General features: G+C 42.9%; 2 long non-coding RNA genes across 2 annotated transcripts in view; both read left to right on the top strand.

Annotated features, from left to right (window-relative positions):
* Positions 1 to 25,530, top strand: part of LOC309373229 — a 641,932-nt gene that overhangs the window by 405,949 nt on the left and 210,453 nt on the right. The gene's annotated exons all lie outside the window — the stretch shown is intronic.
* On the top strand, positions 1,037 to 25,530 carry LOC309373293. Its single transcript, XR_014169951.1, has 3 exons — positions 1,037 to 1,088; positions 6,501 to 6,624; positions 25,435 to 25,530. It is a non-coding gene; the product is annotated as an uncharacterized lncRNA (long non-coding RNA).

Here is a 25,530-nt window from a genome sequence, read left to right as displayed (position 1 = left end):
CTTTTTTGTGCCTTCATGATTGCCGACACATAAATGCCTGAATATTAACTCTCTTTGTATTTAGCAGCAGAGTCCCAACTTGCCCACAGAATACGCATAATATTATTATCGACTGCATGATGATTTTCTAACTCCAGAGAGGCATTGTTAAAAATGACAGCCCCATTTCATGGCAGTTTACCTTTCGTTCACATTGAGAAATGAATCTAATTTTTGTGCTTTCACCTGGAACTTGCCTAACACTATAGAAAACTGGAATCTTTAAGTTTCACTTTCCCTTGCCCCCACATGATAGTTTAAATTGGAAATTTAAACCCAAGATGCTGAGAATTCAGAGAATGTTTTCAGTCTCAGACAGAGGAGAAGGAACTAGAGGTTCCATGACTTAAAGCACAGTGGATTTCTTCACAGGGATGACACCCAGGGTGATCTGTGTCCAGATTATGGCTTGATCCTGGGGCCATGACACATGTGCTCTTCCATTGAGCTACAACCCCTCACACCCCAAAGAAATCCCCTCTTCCTCAAACTCCTTTTGGCTTCTGTTGTAACTCCTCTGACATTTTCCCTGAACAGGGACTGTCAAAGCTCAATGGCAGAGGCATTTTTTTCAAAAATTCTCATAATCCAAATTTATCCTTACTCCCACACACCAAAAGGCAGCAGAACATAGCATGAGACCCAAGTTCATTAAGATCAGCATGACTGCAAGCCTGTGTGCAGTTTCCTGGGAACAAATTCCATTGAATTAAGTATGTTTGATTCTGACTGCATAGGCTTAACCTGTAGAACCTATCAAGCTCTAACAAAAGATCTTCGGTCTCCTGAAAAGCAACCTTTGGCTCTCGATTAGAAATGCAAACAAGTGTTGCCACTTAAACTGCTCATATGAGGTGGGTAGGAACTGCTACATTAACCACACAAAAGACAGCAAATAAGTATACAGGCTCTGCTTGATTCTTTTTCTCATTCTCTGACTTCCCCTGTATCAATAAATATGAGCCTGCGACACCCTCCAGAACAGCGTAACAGAACATCCACACGTCTGGAGTTCAGGAGTTCAGGAAACACCCCAACAACACTGTGAGGTGTGTGCATGCATTAGCAGAGTAAGCAAAAACTGCATTGGTAGGAAAGTGGTATGGAATTTTTATTTACAGCTGTCAAGGTCCAGTTTATGGGGAGTCGAAGTCCTGGCAGAGGACGTGGGGACCGGGGGCAATACGGTGGGGAGGTAGCAAGAACGGGAGTTCGGAAGCCAAGGGTCCAAGGGTCAGAGAGCCGGGAGTCAAGAAGCAAAGGATCTGAGGGTCAGGAAACCAGGAGTCAAGGATCCAAGGATCAGGAATCCAGGAGTCAAGAAACCAAACGCTGCAAGGCAGGAAGCGTGTTGCTGTGGCAAATAGCCAAAGGGAAATGCTGACCTTATATCCCTTCCTGGCTCTTGCCACCAGGTGCTGTGAGTTACCAATCAGCCTCACCTGTGCAGCCGTGCCTTGCCTCTTCAAAACAAACTTAGGAAAGCCCTGGCTCCGGCACGCACTCCTGACAACAGCTTCAAAATAAAAGAATAATTGTGGTGTGTGTCTTCTCTCATCAGCTCCGAGAGAGAACAGAACAAAGGACAGAAGTGAAAAGTCCTAACTTCCGTTCTCATAGCGTAACAGTAAGAAATACAAAACAAGGTATCATCAGTTGTTCCATATCCAGTTCTAACTGTAGCTTCTTGTCCCACATAGAGATTTCTCAGGAGACAGATGAGGTCATCAGGCATTCCCATTTCTTTAAGAACTTGCCATAGTTTGCTGTGGTTGACACAGTCAAATGCTTTTGCATAGACAATGAAGCAGAAGTAGATGTTTTTCTGGGACTCTCTAGCTTTCTCCATAATCCAGCGCATGTTTGCAATTTGGTCTCTGGTTCCTCTGCCCCTTCGAAATCCAGCTTGCACTTCTGGGAGATCTCGGTCCACATACTGCTTAAGCCTGCCTTGTAGAATTTTAAGCATAACCTTGCTAGTGTGTGAAATGAGCGCAATTGTGTGGTAGTTGGAGCATTCTTTGGCACTGCCCTTCTTTGGGATGTAGACTGATCTTCTCCAATCCTCTGGCCACTGCTGAGTTTTCCAAACTTGCTGGCATATTGAGTGTAGCACCTTAACAGCATCATCTTTTAAAAATTTAAATAGTTCAGCTGGAATATCATCACTTCCACTGACCTTGTTATTAGGAGTGCTTTCTAAGGCCCATTTGACTTCACTCTCCAGGATGTCTGTCTCAAGGTCAGCAACCACCACTACCTGGGGTGTACGAAACCTCCATAGCTTTCTGGTATAATTCCTGAACTCAACTCAAACCTCTACCATTGTTTAAAATCACCACTCTTTTCCTCTCGGTGACATTACACCCCTGGTTTACTGAAACATCTGCTGCTTTTTGAAATAACTGTTTTCCTCTTAGTGACCCTCATTCCCTAATTTACGCAAATATATATTGTTGTTTAAAATTGCCATTTTCCTCTCAGCGTTCTTCAAGCCTGCTTTACTCAAAGCATCTGCTGTTGTCTTAACCACCACTTTTCCCATCTCAGTGTACATCCTGCCTCACTACCATGCCATGTTGTGCAACCTGCCCTCACCCCTTCAGTGCCCTGACTTGCAGGCCCAGGCTCATGATGCAGCACTACAAATCCTCCAATGGAGACTGTGTGATGACATTCAAATACATACAACATACAACAAAAGCTGTACAATGAAGGTGGTAGATATACGTTTGTGGGGAGCCAACTGCACAACTTAAGGGCTACCACAGGGAATGTTTCTGGACTTTTGTCCACTCAGCCAAATTCAAAATCTGAAGATTTCTTTCTTGTCCTCTCTAGAAGATTCTTCTTTACTTCAGTAGGATTTCATTTCCTTTATCATGAGAAGCCACATATGATTCATCTAGCAAAATATTCTGCATGCCAGCTCTGAGAAGCAAATAAACATAGTTGTTGACCTCAGGATTAGGCCAAACACTTCTTTTTAAATTTTCTTTTTTAAAAGAACTGCTTTGCTGCTTCAACTGCAGAGTTTTCAAGAAAAAAAGAACCTATAGTAAAAATAGTGTGACTAACAATACTTTATGTGGGGTGTTCCTCTGTCATTAGCAATGACACATTTTTCTTTCTTTCATAGTCTTCATTCTTCCACCTGACTGCAATAACCTTCAAACTATTCTTTATTCTCAAACGCTTACAAGCAAATAAAGATAATTAGAAAGAGTAAGGTTGGGGACAAGTGCCTATTATTTTCAAATGTGGAAACATGAATACGATCACTTTCCATATACATAAATACTTTACCAACAGATCAGAATATTTGCCCAGATAGTGCAGCCTTGTCTACTATGGCAACATGAAAAGCTAATGGTGGGGGGAATCTCTTGCCAACAGGCCTAATTTGACCCACTCGGCTTCCCCATTAGGCCTGTAAGTTTGCTTCAGCCAAGCCATATCCACCTTCCCCACCTTTACCTGTGGGGCAGGTAAAGCCATGGCTGTGCCAAAAGGGGATGATGGTCAGTGGTCACTATGCCTTGGCCCATGTGGCTCAAACTGCATGGGCCACAATGGGTCAATGAATGTCATTGTAATGCCAGGCAATTGACAGGTGGGAAGCCATATGGGATCTAGTGTCTGTTCAAAACAATTTTCAGAGGTGGGGTACTCAGTCTCCTACAATAAAACCTACACTGAGTAGTGTCTCTGGACACCTTAAAGGCAAACCCTAAATCTGCACCGCAGTAAATCTGCCAGTATTTGAGGTGCCGTTTCAGAATCTTTATTGTTTTTCAGCAGAACACAATTACAAAAATAATTATAACAAAAGCAAAAAGCCGGATCCCAATCCAACAAAGTGACATCTGAAATGTTTGCAGTTTAGAGTGGTGGTGGAGGAGGTGTGGGGAAGACAGAAGCAGCTGAATTTCGAGAAAAGCCGAAGTAATTTACTTGGACCTAAGCTATAAATCTACTAGGCAATAATGACCATCTCTTGACACTGCGGTTGACTTTGATCAAGTGCACTGTCCGAGGCTTCTCCCCCTCCCCTCTCAACCTTGAAGCGTTTCCTGATGGTCTCTGCTAGTATTTATGTGCAGATGTCAAAGGGAAACTTGCAGGAGATAGCAAAGGTGCCTCACCTTCTAGGATCTCATGACCATTTACTGAAATGACGACAACTGCCCATCTCTCTTCCATGGAGATATGTTTGGATATCAGCAAATGTAGGCTTGGATAATGCAGAGAGTCTAAACTGAACAAATAGCCAGCCATGCACAGAGTGGGGATTCAATTAATGAAACTCCATTTTTAACTCACCCATTTGGAAGCGGGTATTGCAGCAAATATTGATCACTTGCTGTTTTGAGACCGTTGTTCAAGACAGAAATAACACAGGAGTTTGCCATTGTACTCCACTGGATTTCCCAAAGTTTCATTTTCTTCAGTTGTTTCTTGTCAAGTTATATTTTTTTATCCAAGAGATAGATGGTGAAACAGGAATAGTTTGGCACCTGCACTTCCTATTTCGTCCAGGCCATTGTCACACCCAAAGCTATCCGGCAGCATGACCAGTTCAGGTAAAGGTAAAGGAACCCCTGACCATTAGGTCCAGTCGTGACCGACTCTGGGGTTGCAGCGCTCATCTCGCTTTATTGGCCGAGGGAGCCGGCATACAGCTTCCTGGTCATGTGGCCAGCATGACTAAGCCGCTTCTGGCGAATCAGAGCAGTGCACGGAAACGCCGTTTACCTTCCCGCCGGAGCGGTACCTATTTATCTACTTGCACTTTGACATGCTTTCGAAATGCAAGGTTGGCAGGAGCAGGGACCGAGCAACGGGAACTCACCCCGTCTCGGGGATTTGAACCGCCCACCTTCTGATCGGCAAGTCCTAGGCTCTGTGGTTTAACCCACAGAGCCACCCGCGTCCCGAGCAGTTCAGAGGTGAAGTACTTAACAGATGAAGTGGTTGCAGTAAACTCCTGGTGACTGAAAACGTAGGAAACAAAGACTGGGTCCATTGTTTGTTCCTTCAACTTCTGCAGTTCCCTTTTGGCTTGGTGTTTTTTTGGGGGGCGTGGAATTTTACAATCAAGCAGTTCACAATTTGGAAATAGATATTCCTTTCAGGCTTGATTACAAGATGTTTTAAAAGAGAACTGCAAAAGTTCAAGGCGTTTGTATCTAACTCTACTATCGCATAAAAGCAGGAAATCTATGAATCATTAAGCATTTCCTTTGGTTGTTGGGTTGTTTTTCTTTTTATGCTGAACATTACAATCAGCTGTGAAATGACAAGCACCCCGCTGTTGTCTTCTTAGGAGCGGCTAACAAAAGAACCACAACACTGGCTTCCTTTGTTGTCCTCCAACAGATAATGCAAATCTCTCCATGCAATCAGGCTTTGAAACCCAGCAATAACAAACAACCCATCAGAAACCATGTTAATAAAGTGCCACGGATGACAATACTAGGCGGACTTGATTACAAGGTGTTTTAAATGCAACAGATAACTCAGCGAGTTCACGGGATATAACTTATTAAGATATATCCGAGACTTGCTGTTGGCACAATTGGAAATGAAAGGAAGCTCTTTGCTTCCTCACTTTCTTCTTTCGGATGCCATCATGTATCAGATCAAAGGCAGCGATTAACAGCCAGGGCCAAGCACAGTTGTGGAGTGGCTCTGGACAAGATCTGGGCTTGAAGGGGCAGCTGGCACCAGAGGCAAGCAAACAGGGCTTGGCAGGAGCCAATATAGAAGAATAGGAGAGATGAGCCAAGTCAACTACCTGGAACAGGAGATAAGGCAATGGGTAGGAACATCCATTCTAGGGCAGGTGGGATGCAGGCTGCAGCTAAGCGGTAGAGCACATGTGTATGCAAAAGCTGGCAGGTTCAACTCAATTGCATCTCCACGTACTTCTAGGAAAGACTTTTCTTTGAACGATAGGAGAGATGCTACCAGTCGGTGCTGATGATGCTACCTTCGATGGTCTAATTGTTTGAACTAAAAATAAGGAAGCTGGTACATGTCATGCTTAAAATGTGCAGATGTGGTCTCATTCTATGCAGCAATCTGAAAGCTACCTTTGTTCCTATTTCTTGATAGTGATCTTCTACTCCAGCTCCCACCAAATTTCCCACCAGTCATTCTCAAGTCTCCCAGACCTACTTCCATAGGGTGGTCCTCTCTTAGGGCTGCAAAATGATCCAGGAGTGGCTAACCTTGTGATTTTGCAGATGTTGTTAGACTGCAACCCTCATCATCTTTGACTGTTGGCCGTGTTGGAAGGGTCTGATGGGAATTCAATAACATCAGGAGGGCCACAGGTTAGCCATCCCTGCTACATCCATTTTCCTGAAAATAAGCCACACTGAACTCAGCTGGGTTTACTTTTGAGTAGACATGTCTACGCTTACTGTGTCAAGTCTCAATCTCTGTTTTACTTTCAGTTCCCACCCCTCAACAGTTTTGCTGCTAGCTTGATCTCCCAGGGGAAGAACAACTCTCCATGTTACCATCAAGAAACTAGGGTGGTTGGGTAAGATGTCCCCAGATGCAGCAATCCTATTCAAGGTGAGTCACCAATTGCCAATTGGTAATTTATTGCCGAAGGCAAACAGCCACACAGGGAGATGTTTGTTTGAGCATCTGTCTGCCTTGCAAGGAGAATTTTACCATGTCATTGCAGCTTTTTAAAAAATAAAAAAATAAAAAAATTCAGGCAATCAAAATTTTATTGCATAGCTGAAGGCCATAACAATCAGGACAGATTATATAGGAGTCAAAATACAAGCAATACAAACTGGCCAGCATAAATAATTAACACAGGCATCTCTCAATCATCACCTTTAAAATCAACAGCACTAGTTTTAAACAAGCTGACATTTACATTTTTAGTGGCTGCTGTACCAAACAACATCACGTCTTCTGATAACAGATTTATTTCTACCCTGTAACAACAGTAATTCTCCTCACTACATCTCTACATTAACACTGCAGTCCAAAGCCCCTTTGTGCTGGCCTGGGGGAGATGAAGGATGTTGGATTGGGTGTCCCATTGCCCAGCCTTGCCAGTCTCTGCCTGCAGAGTGATGCCAGCATCACATCCCTGGCATAGAACTCCCCATTCCATCTGCTGGATGTGTGGGTGGAAGGAAGTGCTGCCGTCAGTCAGCTCTTGAAAGCCCCCAAAACAGGGCATCCGAAACTTCCAAACTGGGGGAAAGGTAGCCAACCTTAGTATGAATATGGTTGCTGCAGAAGTTTGCTGCGAGTCTAGAATAATCTAATGAATATTGACCCCGCTACAAGTAAACCGTTCTGTTGTAATATATATTCAGCCCTCCATGCTCTTAAATCAGCGAGGAATGTAGTTCCAGAATCTACTATGGGAAAATAAAAGGCTTGTTTTATTAAAAGTTGCTGCCTTAGGGTGTTGTCATTGTGACAGTATCTTTAAACATCTATAAACTGAAAGAGAGAGAAATAAGTTATTGATTCTTCACCTGCACTGCTTTATGTATTCTTAAAAAAAGTATTGCAGATTTTAAACTTCAGCTTCTTCTTACTTGGTGGTGGTGGTGTTTTTGTTTTGTTTTTTCATTGAATTTTTCTATAATTCAAGAAAAAGAAGAAGCATTTTTACAGTTTTCCAAGTGCCATTACCACATGTTTCCACTCTGCCCCATTTTTCCTGGTGCTGTAAATTCTCTTTGAGGTAGCTGTGGCAACTGCTTATAAGCATCAGATTTGCCTCCTCCTCCTCCTCCTCCTCCTCCTCCTCCTCCTCCTCCTCCTCCTCCTTCTTCTTCTTCTTTAGTTATTTATTTTAATTGGATTATGATTTGATATGTTAATTGGATGTTTTTTATTGGAAAATTAATAACAATGATTTAACAAAAAGAAAGAAAGAAAGATTTGCCTTCTTTCATGGAAGGCTGAGAAGGCTCCAGTGAAGACGTGACATATGAACTCAATCTCTTCTGACAAAAACAGTACCCACATAGGAAATGCCCACTCAGATGCAGACCAAGTCTGTTGCCACTTAGTGGCTAAACTGTAAAATCACACTAGCAATACACTTTTTAAAAAGAAAGTACTGTGTGAGAGACCCAGTGGGGTTTGAAGGATGTAATGGAGATTTTCAGAGTCAAGTTAAGTTTGGACCAAGCTTTCAAAGTCATGGGAATTTGGAATAGGGGTGGATAAATCTGTCTATTTCTGGTCCATATCAATGTTCCACATGCTTATTCATGCACTTGCCTCATCGTGTTTCTGCATTAATCTCTGAATCTTCTTAAAAGTTTACATGAAAATTCATGTTGAAATAACGTGTTTTATTACATGTTTTAATTAAAAAATCCCACTGTATATTTAATTCTAAATGCATCTTAACACATTTGGTAGTGCATTTTGCTATATTTTCTGAGGCAAGAGTTGTAACACAAATTTTGGAAAAGTGTGAAATGCATGTTCTGATCTGCACTTTAGTCCATCATCTGACCAGTTTCCACTGGAATTCACAGAAATCAAATTCCTCAAGCATCCCTAGTGAGTAATTCTCGTTTGTGTTAAGACCTATAACACACCTTAGAGTGCAGTTATGGTCTCTTGTGGAGGCTTACAAAACCCTTACAAAGAACAAGCTTGCTTATTTATTTATTTATTTATTTATTTAAACAATCACAGCCAACCTTTTTCCTCCAGTGAGGTTGATGTACATAGTTCCTTCCCTCCCCATTTAATCCTTACAATGGCCCATTGGGGTAGATTAGGCTGAGAAACTGTGACTGGCCCAAGATCAATGAGGATTTGAGCCATAGTCTCCCAGACCCTCACCCAACACTCCTAACAAAATGGGGTTGGGTCACCACCTGTTCCAAAGTTCAAAGGGTACACCCTGTTTTCTGGATCTTCTTCTTTGTGATGATAAGTGAGATCCCGAGAGAGCACAGGATGGATAGTAACCAGTTGACTTCATAAGAGCTGGCCAACCCTTCTTTGACACAGCAGTAGATAATTTCTGTTGACATACAGAGTTAAAACATTTAGAGCAGTCCTGTTTCTTTAATTAAAAGGTCCTTTAAAAAAGGAGCAAGCAAAACATGAAATTATCTGAGTTCTCAAATAAAATCAATAGCCACTTAGATAGTTCGGGTTATTAATTGGGAAGAGTATTCATGACATACATAAAACAGAGAGAAACTCTTCCCTGAAGAAAGCAATTGTGCCCTCTAAAACTGAGAAAAGATTGTGGTGAGAAAATAGAAGAGAGAGAGAGAGATTATGGGCAGTTTTGACATCTATGGGCAAGCAGCAGACTATTTAAAAACTGTCCATAGTATGCCAGATGCCATCAGCTGAAACTGCATTTCCATCCACTTGCTGGACAGTACATTGCAGAATTCTTGGAGCATTGGGTAGGCTATCATCTGAAGTGGCAATTACGGAATCAGTTACCACTCAATAGAAGGAAAGAAGGGAGCTTCCCTTTCCCTCATTTTAATTAACTAGTCAGTGTCTTGGGTTTATTACCTGTTTCATGCTTTTTTAACGTGATTTTTATTCAAACCATAGCCCCAAGGAAAGGGGATTAAGGCTATCCTTTTAATTAAGTCAATAAATGATTTAACAGAATGCAATCTTCCCCCAGCCTTAATTATGGCACCTGAGAAGGTTGGGTATCAAGCCAATAAATATTTTACTTTCCATTAAAAAACAACAACACCCCAACAACATAGGCAGGAGATTCTCTGAGCAAAACCATCATCTCAGGGGGGACAAAAGGACTGGGGTTTGGCAGTCTTATGACTTAACTTGTTTAACTTGGAAAGCTGTGCATTTTCTCTCCTCTTGTAATACTCATGGACAGTCAATGAAGCTGAATTTTGGATGATTCAGGACAGACAAAAGAACGTACCTTTTCTCATGGTGTATAGTCAAACTATGAAATTCCCTCTCATAAGGGGTAGTGTTAACCAATAACTTGGGTGGTCCTATAAGTGCAACAGACAGATTTATGAAGGCTATCAGTGGCTACCAACCCTGGTGGCTACATCGACTCAACTCAACTTGTTATTGTCCAGGTCAACGTCCAGCATTGAGGCAAGATACAAAGCCCATAAAGCACATTCTCAAAATGTGTATAATAGAGTAAAAGAGAATAAAAAAATACAAATACCATAGAATAAAATAAAATTGGCATCGGCAATTTAGAGTCAGAAACTCCAAAGAAGAATCAGGATCAGTTCCTGGTTGGTTGCAGTACTTGGCCACACTGAGAGTGATGGATCCATTTTTATCCAAAAGGAGTAGAAGGACATAAAATGCATCTGAACACCCAGGCAGATTTGATAAGAAGGATTCAATAAAGATTTAACACAAACCACAGAAAAGGGAGCAGTACAGGAAGACATGGGTCTCTGACTCAACCTTTCCAGAGTTACTGGCGTACTTGTGTTCCATGGTAGGTTTCTTTTTCCTTTTCCATTTTAAAGTATCTTCCCTCCAGGACTCCTGGGGGGATGGCATTTAAATGCATCAGTGTGAAGGCTCTGCAATGCTTTTTGGACTGAGAGTGCAGAAGGATAGCTGCTCTGTTGGACTGGAATGCTCTGTCAGTTAGAGCGTTCTTGGAATTTGAGCCTAGATCATGCTGGCATTCAACATCTACAATACATTACTTAAGAGCCACTCTAGCCTTGTCCTATTCCAGAGGGATGAGTGAACCCAAGTATAATCTGTTGTGCTCTGCCCTTCCCTAGTGGCAAGTGGGGAGAGGAGCAGATAACATTTGATTTGTTTCACATTTAAGGGTGAATCAACATAATCCATGTTTCCATAACAGCAACAACAATTTGTTAGATTCAGGTAGGTAGCCGTGTTGGTCTGATGCAGTCAATATATATATATAGAGAGAGAGAGGGGGGGGAGGGAGGGAGAGAGAGTCCAGTAGCACCTTAGAGACCAACTAAGTTTCTTCTTGGTATAAGCTTTCATGTGCATGCACACTTCTTCAGATACGAAGAAGTGTGCATGCACACAAAAGCTAATACCAAGAACAAACTTAGTTTGTCTCTAAGGCGCTACTGGACAGGTTTTTTTTGTTTTTTTTATATATTTCAACAATTTGTTAGTCACTTTGTCTTGCCCACGGCAAGCCAAAGCGACTTACAACCAAACAAACGAACAGGCAATAAATCTAACATAGAGATACAATCAAACTAAGAGGAAAGAGAAATACATTAAAAACATCCAACTCACCACTAAAAGGCCACATAGTTAAAGCCCAAAGGCTTGGATACAGAGGATTTTTTTTTTTGGCCTGGTGCCTAAAAATATGTAATGAAGGCACCAGGTGAGCCTCCTTGGGGAGAGCATTCCATGAACAGATAGCTACCACAGAAAAGACTGGTTCTTGAGTTGCTACCCTCTGGATCTCTCATGGAAGGGACACATGAAGAAGGGCCTCAGAACATGAGTGCAGTGTCTAGGTCACTTTACATGGGGAGAGGTGGTCCCTGATGTATTGTGGTCCTGAGGTTCTATAAATTCACTTTGAATTTAGTCTGGAAAGTCAGGTCAAACTGTCTTGCCCCAGTGAGGAACTTGCCCACTCAATTTTGCACCTGTGGAAGATTCTAAACCATCTTCAGAGGCAGCCCCACATATACCCTCTTGCAGTAATCCAACCTAGAGGTTACCAGATCATTGATGACAGAAGTTAGGCTATCTCTGTCCAGACAGGGGTGCAGCTGGGCCACCAGCTGAAGCTGATGGAGGGCACTCTGCAACACTGAGGCTACCTGAGCCTCAAGTGACAGCAAAAGATCCAGAACAGCAGTTCTCAGCCTGTGGGTCCCCAGATGTTGTTGGACTACAACTCCCATCATCCCTGACCACTGGGTTATGCTGGCTAGGAATGATGGGAGTTGTAGTCCAACAACATCTGGGGACCCACAGGTTGAGAAACACTGATCCAGATGTACCTGCAAGCTGCATACTAACTCCCTGTGAGGGAGTGTAACCCCACCAAGAGCAGGCAACTTCCCACCCACCCCTTCTAGAGGTGTCAGTCTTTGGATTGAGATTTAGTTTGCTGTCTTTCAGGTAGTCCAGTACTTCCACTGCCTCACCCGCAGATGTAAAGGAGTAGAGCTGTATGCCATCAGCGTATTGCTGACAACACACTCAAATTACAGCCATCCTTCAAAATTTGCACTTCTCCAAATTTTGCAATGCAATTCTGTAGCCAAGCAATGTGTAGAAAAATGCATGTGCTGAGGTAAAGTGTGCATAAAAAATGCACATGCCAGTAAAAAAATAGCACAAAATGCATTAGAGTAGGGAAGACATAAATATTAGAAGAAAATAAACTCTGAAAAAATGTGCATGTTAGCAGAAAGTTGCACACAAATGCTGATGAATTTTCAGAAGGGCATGTAGATGTCAAACAGCACACGGGATAAAATAGAATACTGAAGAACCTCACCTTGAAAGTTCCACTGGGCCAAACCCTAGTATCACCCTCTGGAAACAACCATTCAAGTAGGAACCACCTTTATGGAACCACCACAAAACAGTGCCACCAATCCCCAGCATAGTCACTCCAGAAAGATACCATGGTTGATAGTATCGAAAGTCGCTGAGAAGTTGAGGAGAATCAACAGGGACACATTTCCCCTATCTCTCTCCCTACAGAGACCATCATACAGGGCGGCCAAAACAGTTTCTGTGTCAAAACCATGCCTAAGATGCAACTGAAATGGATGCAGAATATCAGTTTCCTTCAAGAGTGCTTGGATAATACTCAAGCCAAATTACAGCCATCCTTCAAAATTTGCACTTCTCCAAATTTTGCAATGCAATTCTGTAGCCAAGCAATGTGTAGAAAAATGCATGTGCTGAGGTAAAGTGTGCATAAAAAATGCACATGCCAGTAAAAAAATAGCACAAAATGCATTAGAGCTGGGAAGACATAAATATTAGAAGAAAATAAACTTTGAAAAAATGTGCATGTTAGCAGAAAGTTGCACATAAATGCTGATGAATTTTCAGAAGGGCATTTTTTATATCTATAAGGCAAATTGATGTGGAAATGTGGAGAACTTAATTTAAGATTGGAAGAATGAGAAACAGAGAGAAATTGAAGTTGAGAAATTGGGCTGTCCCTATTTTCTGCCCCTTTCCTGGCCTTTGTACAGTGGAACCTCTACTTACAACCATAATACGTTCCGGAGGCCGGTCAGAACTAGAAACGTACATAAGTAGAGGCGCACTTTTCCATAGAAAGTAATGGAAAAGTGAATTGATCCATTCTAGATGATGAAAAACACCCCCTAAAACAGCAATTTAACACGACTTTTACTGTCTAATGAGACCATAGATCCATAAAATGAAGGCAATAATCAATGTACTGTACTATGAAATAAATAAGACAGTATTGTAGATAAAAAAACAATTATTTATTTTCTTATGTGCGCTGAAGGTGGGTGGGCTTACCTGGCTACAAGCTGGGGGTGGGGAAAGGGTCGGTAAAGAGCTGATTCAGGGTCACTTTTTTTTCTTGCCAGGCCAGGTTCTTCTCTGGACTTCCTGAGGTTAGTTCCTTGGCGGGGTTTGGGGCTGCAGTGCACCCTGCTGTGCCTCTTGCAGGCGGCACCTCTTCCAAAGCTTTGGGGGTGGGATGGGGGCCCTTTCCTTGGCAGCAGAGGCTTCAGCACTGCTCTGCAGCCGGCGGGGTGAGCTTTGAACTGCTGGCAAGGCCTCTGTTCATAGCTAGAGGAAAGTTCATAAGTTGAATTACCTACTGAAGTTTGTAATGGGAATCGTACCTAAGTAGAGCCGTAGGTAAGTCGAAGTTCCACTGTACAGGTGATGCTCCCAGTGGGCTTAGCTTGCTTGGTGTATTTCCAAACTGGCATGAGACATCTATGCTTAATCTCAAAGTTGTGGGTTCGAGCTCCACATTGGGCAAAAGATTATTGCATTGCATGGGGTTGACCAGATGACCTTCATGGCCCCTTCCAACTCTACAATTCTATGATTCCATCTCTCAGCAAGCATTTTGCACTTGGCTTGAATGAGAGTTACTTGTGACCACGGACTTCACCTTTTGCTGATGCTGGCCACTTTCACCTTAAAGGTGATTCCCTTGAAGCAGGCTTTTAAAATAAGATTTGTTTGGCAAAAGGACAAGTAGTGTTCCGCTAATTAGCAAAACCTCTACTTAACATTTCTTTTCTTGGTCAGGGTCATTTCTGGAAAGAAACACAACTGATAATGAGCTCCTTTTGAATGGAATCCAGGAATGCTGGGGTGTTTTATATGTATCTGGAATGTAGTTAAATGTGTGGCTGGAAAGGGAAAGAAGCATTCGGTTAAAGGACTTGCCTCATTTAAATGGTAATGGATATATTGTAACATAGCAGCCTTTCCTGAAAAAGGTTCTAGAGGGCAAGAATGGCCAACATGGTCTATGAACCACAACTTTTTTTCCTCCACCGTTTGATAAGCTTGTCGCTGTCACCACCCACTGTTGTGTTATAAAAGGTGTAACATTGTCACTGGCTGTATAGTGAATAGAGGAATTTAAAGAGTTGTGGGGAAACTGTCCATACACAAGGCTTGGTATAAAATTTGGAAATAGAAAATGGAACAGTTAACACAAAGGACATCAATTCTACTTGTATCCAAACACAAGCAGTGTTCCACTAGTGTAGCATGGCTTCCGTCTGCTCTCCTCTCAGGAACGGACTTTGGCCTTTCAAATTTCAGGGGTGGCATGTATATGGTCAAAAATCTGTGCCCCTCCCTCTCTCACCTTCCATTTTGCTCAGCTCACCACATCATAGTTGCTGCACCTTGAAGCACCCTTGAGGCTCAGCATCCAGTGTGGCAGAACCGATCACACTGCCCTGAATTCACCTCTGCCATTCTTCCCTATTATTGTAGAGTCATTTAGTCACGTCCGACTCTTCATGACCCCATGGACCAGAGCACGCCAGGCACTCCTGTCTTCCACTGCCTCCCGTGGTTTGGTCAAACTCATGGTGGTAGCTTCGAGAACACTGTCCAACCAACTTGTCCTCTGTTGTCCCCTTCTCCTTGTGCCCTCCATCTTTCCCAACATCAGGGTCTTTTCCAGGGAGTCTTCCCTTCTCATGAGGTGGCCAAAGTATTGGAGCCTCAGCTTCAGGTTCTGTCCTTCCAGTGAACACTCAGGGCTGAATTATTTCAAAAGGGAATAGGTTTGATCTTCTTGAAGTCCATGGGACTCTCAAGAGTCTCCTCCAGCACCATAATTCAAAAGCATCAATTCTTCCCTATGTTGTTGTTGTTGTTGTTTAGTCGTTTAGTCGTGTCCGACTCTTCGTGACCCCATGGACCAGAGAATGCCAGGCACTCCTGTCTTCCACTGCCTCCTGTAGTTTAGTCAGACTCATGGACCAAACTCCATGGACAAATTCTTCCCTATGCCCCAACCCAAATCCTATCTGAAGGGTCTCCCAATCCTCTACAGCTGATTTTGAGGGTGCAAGACTCTCAAGAGTCTCCTCCAGCACCATAATTCAAAAGCATCAATTCTTCCCTATGTTGTTGTTGTTTAGTCGTTTAGTCGTGTCCGACTCTTCGTGACCCCATGGACCAGAGAATGCCAGGCACTCCTGTCTTCCACTGCCTCCTGTAGTTTAGTCAGACTCATGGACCAAACTCCATGGACAAATTCTTCCCTATGCCCCAACCCAAATCCTATCTGGAGGGTCTCCCAATCCTCTACAGCTGATTTTGAGGGTGCATAGGTAGGGAATGAAAAGTTCCATTCCTCCAGCACATGTCCCTTGCTCTAGCAGAATGGGAGAGTCCCCCCTTTTTAAATTATTTATGAACTACCTTCTGCATGAATCTCAAGGCAATTTACATGAAAATCATTTTTGAAACAGTGCAAAAAACCAACCACTATACGTAGATTTAAAAACAATGCAGGTTAAACATTCTGATACTTTAGGGACTTCAAGGAGAAAGCAGTGAGTTAACTGAGTATATAACCTGGGCCTATAACTTCTAGGAACCTGATCCTGAGATGTGTTGGCCCGTATATGTTAGTATCCAGACCTTGACCTTGACCTTGGAGCAGATTGAGAGCAGGGGCAGATCTTGCAAACAAGGAGTTGCATAGTTGGATTCGATTGCCCCCACAAGTAGCCTAGGCAGCACGTTCTACTAAAGAACTATGACAAGGTAATGTTGAACTCCAAAATCCAGGGTGACTTTAGAATGAAAATGTTGGGATCTTTATTAGAATCCTGAAAGTTGGAATGGTACTCCCCATAATGCCTTGCAACACTGATTCAAAGGGTCAGATGACTGGTTAGGGTCTCTCCACTAACTCAAAGCTCGTTGAACCAGAAGAGGTTGTAAGGGAAAGAGATGTGGTTTGTGTTGATTGTCCTTGTCTTCCGCAGCTTCCTCCCTTCCGGCAAAAAAAAAAAAAAGTTTACTCCAGAGTGTTATAGAATATACTGAACATACGGTAATAGCAATAGCAATAACAATAGTAATTAATAGCCTAGGAGGTGACATGGGGTGGGTGCTGCAAGAGAAAGGGAGAATCTGCAAAAATCACTCTCCCCCTCTCTTCTTCCCATGGAAGCTCCCAAAGAGCCTTCTTTCAGCAGAGGGACACAATGGGAAACAGCCCATAGACTTGTTCTGCATTAGCCCATTAATCCAAACTGTTTGTAAATCTGGGAGATGCATGTCATCCTCTCACAGCCTGGACTGAATCTTTCCCCCCTTTGGTCCAATGAGGAAAGATGTATTCTTCCTTTGTTTGTTTTGCTTGTTCCCCAAACACTTGCAAAGCAAAATTAAACTCTGGTTCCTGTGTTAGAGAAGGGGTGGTGGTGGAATGCAGGTCGGTAAGGAATCGTTTCACAGCTTTGTTGTCATTGCCTTGTCTCAGGGTAAATAACTCCTTTTATATGCTTACCGAGGTCCTTCTGTAAGAAATGAACTGCACAAGCTAGAGACCGTAAAAAGCAATACACTAGATGTGTAAGGTTTAATGAAATGTCAGCATGAGATGGGGGCATCTTTTGCATTTTAAGTTCTATCTGCTTTCTGACAAATCATGATCTTTGAGGTTCACACATTGAGCAGTTATTGTTTTTTCGAAGCTCAATCATTGATTCTCTTGTGTGGAAGCATTTAGGATCTCAGGGCTATCAGCTACTGCATGGAATATTAGGACTAAAAAAATGCAGCAGTAACAATGTTGTTTTAAAATACAACTTCAAAAAGCACTCTGAAAGAGAAAATATTGCATTATAGGGTTTTCCCCAAAATGTTTTCTCCCCTTTACTGTTGGTCCAGACCTTTGGGCCCTGCCTAATATTTCTTTATTTATTAACATTTTCATTCTTCTCTTCCTCCAAAGATCTCAGGTGGGCTTATAAGCTTCCCTCCATTTCACAACAATCCTGTGAGTAGGTTAAGCTAAAAGAGAGTGACGAGTTCATGGTCACCTACTGAGCTTTCACAGTTGGCTGGGCATCTGAACATGGCTGCCCATGGCCTTAAGGCCTATGATATCACAAGGCCTTGTTCCATAGCATCACTTTGTCCTGACTCAATGTTCTCAGGCTTGGGGATGTTGGAGGTGTGTGGTTTCAGTGCATGGGGCAGTATCCAACAAACATGTCCTGTCAGTGCAAGGAATTCTGACTGAGCAATGGTGCTTTCCCCCCCTCCCAGCATGCACCACACACCTTCCCAAATGGGTTCTAGAGGGTTGTGTAGACCCATAGAACAGATTTAGTTGGTGCATGTGTGAGGAACAGGGAAAGTCTCACTGTGCAAGTTAAAGTTGAAGCATGGATGAGCCCTTAGTGGCTGACCAAGACGCTCAGGAATTTCAAATAGTTCATGTGGGAAACAGCTATTTTATCATGTGGTCTATTTGCAAGAGCCCTCTATTTGAAGAGTATTGCAGTTGCAGTCTCTTCTCTCCCTTCATAGGGTGCATTATTTTTAAATAGGGTGCACAGGTCTTGAGGTTGCCCATCAGCAAACACACAGTTCACCAGGTCAGAGTGTTCCCCTCTATGGTAAGATGCATTGTATTTCTTTCCAGTTTAAAGTAATGTAGGAAGACAGTGTTTGAGGAAACCACCCGCTGCTTCTTTAATCTTGTGCCCCAGCTGGGAGGACACACCAGAAGTCAGGATGAAAATGGGGAGGTGAGGCAGCAACTCTTCCAGAGTTGGAAGAGCAGCTGGAAGCACATTCTCAGCAGGTCCTAAAAGGAGAGAGAGAGAGAGAGAGAGAGAGAGATATGGGTGGGAGGTAAAAGTCAAAGGCAAGGAGAAATTGAAAGGGGGGAGAGAGAGGAAAATGGGAGAAGAAGGGCAGGCAGAGGAGAAGTAGGAAGAAACAGAGAAGTGTTTAAGTGAAGATCTGGAGCCAGTGACATCAGTGACAAGTTACATGAAGAAGGGGGAGAAAGATAGTGATAAGTTTGGGCTAACAATACAGCAAACAAATAAACAGAACAGGATGGGATCCAATCATGGCAGGAGTCCCAAGGGCTCACCAGGAGGCCTCTGAAGGTAACAGACACCCTGGGGTTCTGCAGGTCACTGGGATCAAAAGGATGGGGTGGAGGAAGTATGACAATGGTTATTTCTTAATTTGTGTCAATGCATATGAATTAGAATATGCAGCTTTTATGCAAAACCCCACCTTTTTTCTTGACAATGTGTAGGTGGGCACTGTAGGAACATGACCACAGCCTTCAACGTCTGAAACTGAGTGACAATTTCAAACATGTTGGCTGCTTCTTGTGCAGCACCTACCAGAACATGATAAATCCTGCCGCTGCTTAACCTGGCTTAGTTCAGGCTTATTCCAATCTTCTCTGAAAGGGCAAATGTAGCCTTGGTACTCAAGCCAAATTAAATGTAAGCTTCAATGTTTTGGTGATGTAAAAATGTGCACTTGTCTGCCCAGAACAAGGTTACTTGCTGTGCTTATATAAATCCCATAGTCGGGAGGACTTGTGGAATAAAGTAAAACTCGTTAAGAGAGGTATTTCCAGGTAACCCGATTACACTGAGTAAACTCTGCTTTGTGGTTCACAGTCTTCATAAGGCATACAAAGCTCTAAGGCTGAGTACGAATTGTATTTTGCTGGTTTAGATGTGGGGGGAATTGAAAGGATGACCAGTCACTCATCAGAAATGCACCATTAGCCTGAGGCACTCAAGGAAAGCTTGTAACTCCCACTGCCCTGTCAGAACATTTCCATATTCTGAAGGGAAATACCCAGTCAACAGGGAGGAGAAAGAGAGCTAACAGTTTGCATGGAAGCTGAAAGGCTTTTGTTTCTTCCACTGAGGACATGAGTTGGTAGCCGACACTGCTTGAGGTGTATACCAAGAGAGTATTGGGGGTGGGATGAGGAGAGAAGAATGGAGGCAGAGCTAGCTAATGTGAACTAATTTGCCATGCTCCCCAATATTAGTACCTCCTGCACCTTCCTTCTCCCACACATTGTAACCACTAACAACCTTTTCAAGTTCTGTCCACTAATGAAGCCACTGTCTCTTCCTATTCCAAAGCCCCTTTCATTTCCACCTCCATTTCCATGCTTCTTACTCCCGCTTTTTTTCAACTTTCTTTTGTACCCCATCTTCCCTTCCCCTTCCTCCTCCTCCTCCCTTATCTCAACTCTCCCTTGCGCACAGACCACTCTCAAGTCGATGACTCTTCCTCTCTCCTATGCTGCTGCTCTCTTTGAACATACAGTGGTACCTCGGGTTAAGTACTTAATTCGTTCCAGAGGTCCGTTCTTAACCTGAAACTGTTCTTAACGTGAAGCACTACTTTAGTTAATGGGGCCTCCTGCTGCTGCCACGCTGCTGCAGCACAATTTCTGTTCTCATCCTGAAGCAAAGTTCTTAACCTGAAGCACTATTTCTGGGTTAGTGGAGTCTGTAACCTGAAGCATATGTAACCTGAAGCATATGTAACCTGAGGTACCACTGTACTTCCCACAATGGCATATGTTACATTATCTTTTAGATGAATAGAACTGTAAGAACAAGGCTATCAGTTAGCATGTAGAGCAGGTTAAGTTCAGTTGATGGATGTTGTACATACATATGCGGATGCTTGTTGTTAATATCCATTCTAAAGGAATGTTGAAGGAATGGTACCAAGAGTGAAATGCATTGTATCAAGTTACTATGAAATATTTGAGGGCTCCACATCCTTTAAATCCATCCATTTCCATCTTCTCTAAATTCCTCCTTTTCTCCAGCTTTCTCCCCTGTCACCACAGCCCGAAAGCTTTCTCTCTCACACATGCACCCACCTTCTTCCCTACCTCCCATATTCCTCCTCCACTCCTCCAAATGCCACCTTTAGCCCTACAAATAGTGTGGGAGTTTTTGCAGTCAAAACTCACAATGCATATCTATGCTAGTTAGCAAATGAAGGGATTAAAGACCACAGAAGTGTTAATTGCTAGAGATGGTACAGCTAGGTCATGCCCCCCCCTTTGGGGAGGGAGGAAGTATTGTTTGTTTCCTCCCCCCCCCCCTTGAATCATGTAAGCTGAGCAGACCACATGAGGCTGGAGCTCCCATGCCCAGACTCCATGTTTGAAAGGTGCTTGAGTGAGACTGAAATGTGCTTGAGTAAGACCTATGGGTACTGTAAGTAAAGCATTTAAACTTACTCAAGTTTGCGTTCTATTTGCTGTGAGAGGGGTATAGGTCAGGGAGCAGCATTTTAACTGCTCAATACTGGGACATTTAAAGGTCTAACAATCTATATTTCTGTGCTTTGCAAATGCTGCATAGATTTGTGTTTTAAACTCTGATGGGGGTTGTGGGTTTTTTTTGCTAAAGAGCGAGTCAAGCCACTATTTTTGAATTCAGGAGTCACCCATTTTTCTTGTAGTTCCCCACACATGTGGGACTTCAGGATGAATTGGTATTCACAAGTTATTTCCCAACAAATAGTTCCACTTGACCCTTCCCCATCCCCCTCTGTCACCACATAGAGCCCCCTCCCCAATTATTTCCTTAACCCCTCCACAGGTCATTTACTACAGATGTGAATCGCCTCCTATTTATTCTTGCTCCCTCCTCCTTCTGCTGCCCCTGCCTTTAGAGCTTTGGGAAACAGCCAATGAAAATAGTGAGATGATGGACTAGCTCAAATACAGTATAGAGAGAAACAGAGCTAGATCCTTGGTATGAAATTTTAATGGCTTGATTGAAACATTTTATGGAAAGTTTATCGTTACGATTAACATTTTATAGACCTTTCTGCACAGGGGATGCAATTTTGTTATGCAACCAAGCAAGCAAAGTGGGGGTGGGTGGGGAAAAATCCAATTTCTTTTTGCTTGAGTTCTATTCTGAAAGAGGTTACTTTCTAGGTGTCATTTAGTTTTCATGGAAACAAAGTTTGGGGAGAAGAAGCACATCGACTACAAATGCGACAATAAAAGCAATAACGTTTGAGTTCTTCTTTTCAAGTACATCGTGCAAAGTTTTTGCATTATTTGTTCCAGGCTTTTTGGTGAGCGATGCAGTTGACTCCTTTTCAACTCCACTCCTGTAAAAGAAATCATTGTCAATTGATGTGGTTTGATTTCCCCCCCTCTGCTTGTCTATTCTGAGCATGTAGAGCTTTGAACACACAGCAGTTGTACTGCATATTACTAACCTGTCTTTTAGACATAATATTTTGTCTAAGAAGAGGATAAATATTGGAACTTATTGAAAAGAAAAGAAAAAGAAAGGATCAGTGGTGTTAGTTTTTACAAAACTTTATGTTTTTTAAATCCTAAAAGGTTTTGGAACCAATATACAGTCTTTTTAAAAGAAACAAACAAACAAACCAGCAGAGTAATCCTATGCATGCATACTCAGAAGCAAGTAATCTAATGTTTAATGGAGTTACTCCTTAAGTTTGGTTAGGAGAGCAACTTTTGTTACACTGTAGTTCAGGGACAGGGAATGTGTGGCCTGCCAGAGGTTGCTGAACAACAACTCCCATCATCTTTGACTATTGGCCATGCTGCAGCTGATGGGGACTGGAGTTCAACATCATATGGACCATTGGGCCATTTAGGACAGACATTTTAATAACAAGTATTAAACAGATATCAAACAGAGCTCCGTTGCTTAGAGCATGGTGCTGATAACGTCAAGATCGATTCCCATGTGGAACAGCTGCATATTCCGGCATTGCAGGGAGTTGGACTAGATCGTCCTAAGGGTCCCTTCCAACTCTATGATTATATGATTCTAAGTAAGCGCACGTGTTTGTACAACAATGATGAACGGAGCTTAACTTTTATTACTAACTGTCAAAGCTAATTAAACAGACCTTCCCTTAAAAAGAAGATGAAGAAGAGTTTGGATTTGATATCCCGCTTTACCCTAAGGAGTCTCAAAGCGGCTAACAATCTCCTTTCCCTTCCTCCCCAACAACAACACTCTGTGAGGTGAGTGGGGCTGAGAGACTTCAGAGAAGTGTGACTAGCACTCAGCAGCTGCATGTGGAGGAGCGGGGACGCAAACCTGGTTCACCAGATTACGAGTCCACCACTCATAGCCACTATACCACACTGGCTCTCTAGGATTCTAAGATTCTAGGACTCTAAGATTCTACAGTGGTACCTTGGGTTACATACGCTTCAGGTTACATATGCTTCAGGTTACAGACTCCACTAACCCAGAAATAGTACCTCGGGTTAAGAACTTTGCTTCAGGATGAGAAGAGAAATCATGCAGCGGCAGCGGAAGGCCCCATTAGCTAAAGTGGTGCTTCAGGTTAAGAACAGTTTCAGGTTAAGAACAGACCTCCAGAACAAATTAAGTACATAACCAGAGGTACCACTGTACAGTAACATATGTGTATCATCCCACCAAGTGCTAACTGCGGCTCAGGACTGCGGCTCAATACCTCTTTCCATATGAACCTACCTGGACCCTGAGATCATCTTCTTAGGCTCTCCTGCATGTGCCTCCCCCTTGAGAGGTCCAGAGGGTGGCAACACAAGAACAAACCTTCTCTGCAGAAGCTCCCCGTCTGTGGAATGTTCTCCCCAGGGAGGATTGCCTGTCACCTTCATTATACCCTCCTCTGCACATTTTCCAGCTTGTCAACATCCTTCTTGAATTGTGGTGCCCAGAATGGGACATAGTATTCCAAGTGTGGCCTGACTAAGGAAGAATAGAGTGGTACTATTACTTTCCTTGAACTGGACACTATATCTCTGTTGATGCAGCCTAGAATAGCATTAGCTTTTTTGTTGTTGCTGCTGCTTCTCTTATCTTTAGTGATCACTCGTAGCCGAGTAAGATTGTCTTCCATAAACATGGTTTTAACACTGAGTCTGTAAGTGACTGTGGAGGCCAATTCTGGACCCAGCCATCCTTCCACAGTGGGGACATTGGTTCCAGGGTGGGAGTTGATCACAGTGTGGATTTGCCAAGTGTGCCTTCCTCTTAGCACATTTCTCCCTTGCGTTCTGAGTTCGAGTGTCTTCAAAGTCCATGACACCTTTGAAAGAAAAGAAAAGAAAAGAGAAAAGAAAAGAAAAGAAATCAGATTGGTCTGGCATGACTTGTTTTTGAGAAACCCATGCTGGGTCTTCGTAATCACAGCATCCTTTTCTTAATGCTCACAGACCAACTGTTGAATCATCTGTTCTAGGATCTTCCCTGATATCGTTGTCAAACTCACGGGTTGGTAGTTACTTGGGTCTCCCCCCCCCTTTTGAAGATGGGGCAACATTTGCCTGCCTTCAGTCTGTAGGGACATCACCTGCATTCTCCAAGAATTCTTAAAGATAATAGATGAAGGCTCTGAAATTACATCTACAAGCTTCTTTAGTATGGATGCAGCTCATCAGGCCCTGGAGATTTGATTTCATTTAAAGTAGCTAGCTGTTCCCTTACTACCTCTTTTCCTATCTTGGGCTGCAGCTCCCCCCTTACATAATGTCTTCTGTTATCACCAGGTTGGGCATCATTTTCCTTTTGCGTGAAGACAGAGGCAAAGTAGGTGTTGAGTAGTTCCACCTTTTCTCTGTCACACAATAGCATTTCTCCATGTTCCCCACATGGAGGACCTACCACTTACTTGTTCTTCCTCTTACTTTGGACATAGTCAAAGAAACCTTTTTTTAAATTATTTTTAGCCTCTCTTGCAAGCCTGAGCTCATTCTGAGCTTTAGTCAACCTGACTTTCCCCCTGCAACTGTCGGCTACTCATGTATATGCCTCCTTTGTGATTTCCCCTTTCTTTCATTTCTTATACATGCCTTTCTTAACTCTCAGCTCATCTGTATGCTCTTTATGCAGCCACACCAGTTTCCTTAGATGCCTCCTACTTTTCTTTCTTGTTGGTATTGTCTGCATTTGGACCTTTAGTGTTTCTCCTTTTAGAAACTTCCATCCTTCTTCGACTCCCTTCTCACTGAGTATTTCTGACCACGGGATCACACCCAGTAGCTCTTTCAGCTCTTTGAAACTGGCCTTCTTAAAGTCCAGAGTGCATGTCTGACTACATTCAGTTTTCCCTTGCCTAATGTCTCTGAGTCGACAGAAAGCTTTTGGAGGGAAACCCAGCGAAATACTCACCTAGAGTTCCTTTCTTTCCCCCTTCCTTTTCGTTAGGCTGACCACTAATGGAAAGAATAAGAAAATAAAACACTTTTTTGTTCACCTTGCTTTTTGACAGCGAATAAGAAAGGTCCAGGGAATTGCATGGAAAGCAGTGGTGGCTGCTGTCCACTGGGACTGTTGGGGCAGGGAGGGAGCACAAACAGTAGGCGGAGCAGGAGTCAATGATAGGCAGATCCAATTAATTCATGTTTCATCTCCATCATCCCTGTTGAATTCTACAAGGGTGGCACTGAAACTGAGCAGGATGAGAAAGCTGATAGGCAGCACTACCCTCCTGTTTGGGTTGTAAGAAGGCAGGTGGGGGATGGCCGAGGGTAGTGTGAGGTTGGTGGGACATTTATTATTATTATTTTATTTACTGTATTGAAGTCGTTATTCACTTTATCTTGCCCAGGGCAGCCCATAGTGACTTACAACCAAACAGACAATTGTCCTAACAGGGCAGTCTCTACAACTGGGAAGACATCAAGCGCAGCGATTCCGTTGAATCTGGAAGCTGGCTTAAGGGTATAGCACCTGGGGACAGAAGCTTGTCTTTGGAGGAAATGTACGGTATAATATAATAAATAAGCATAAATAAAGTTGGTCTCCAACTGTTTTGATCCTTTCATAGGACCTTAACGCAGCTATTAGTCAAGAAATGCCAAAAATAACTTTTCTTCTTCTTCTTTAGGATGCTGATTGCAGATGCTATTTTCCCGAAACCAAAAGTGACAGTAAAATTGTGATCTACTCTGGGGAAAATGAGCACAGCCTTTACTTGATGCAA

Source organism: Podarcis melisellensis (genome assembly GCF_964234715.1).
Source record: "Podarcis melisellensis genome assembly, chromosome: 6".
Classification (NCBI taxonomy): Eukaryota; Metazoa; Chordata; class Lepidosauria; order Squamata; family Lacertidae; genus Podarcis; species Podarcis melisellensis.
Note: the sequence above shows the minus strand (reverse complement) of the source record. Positions and strands in the feature narration are given on the sequence as shown.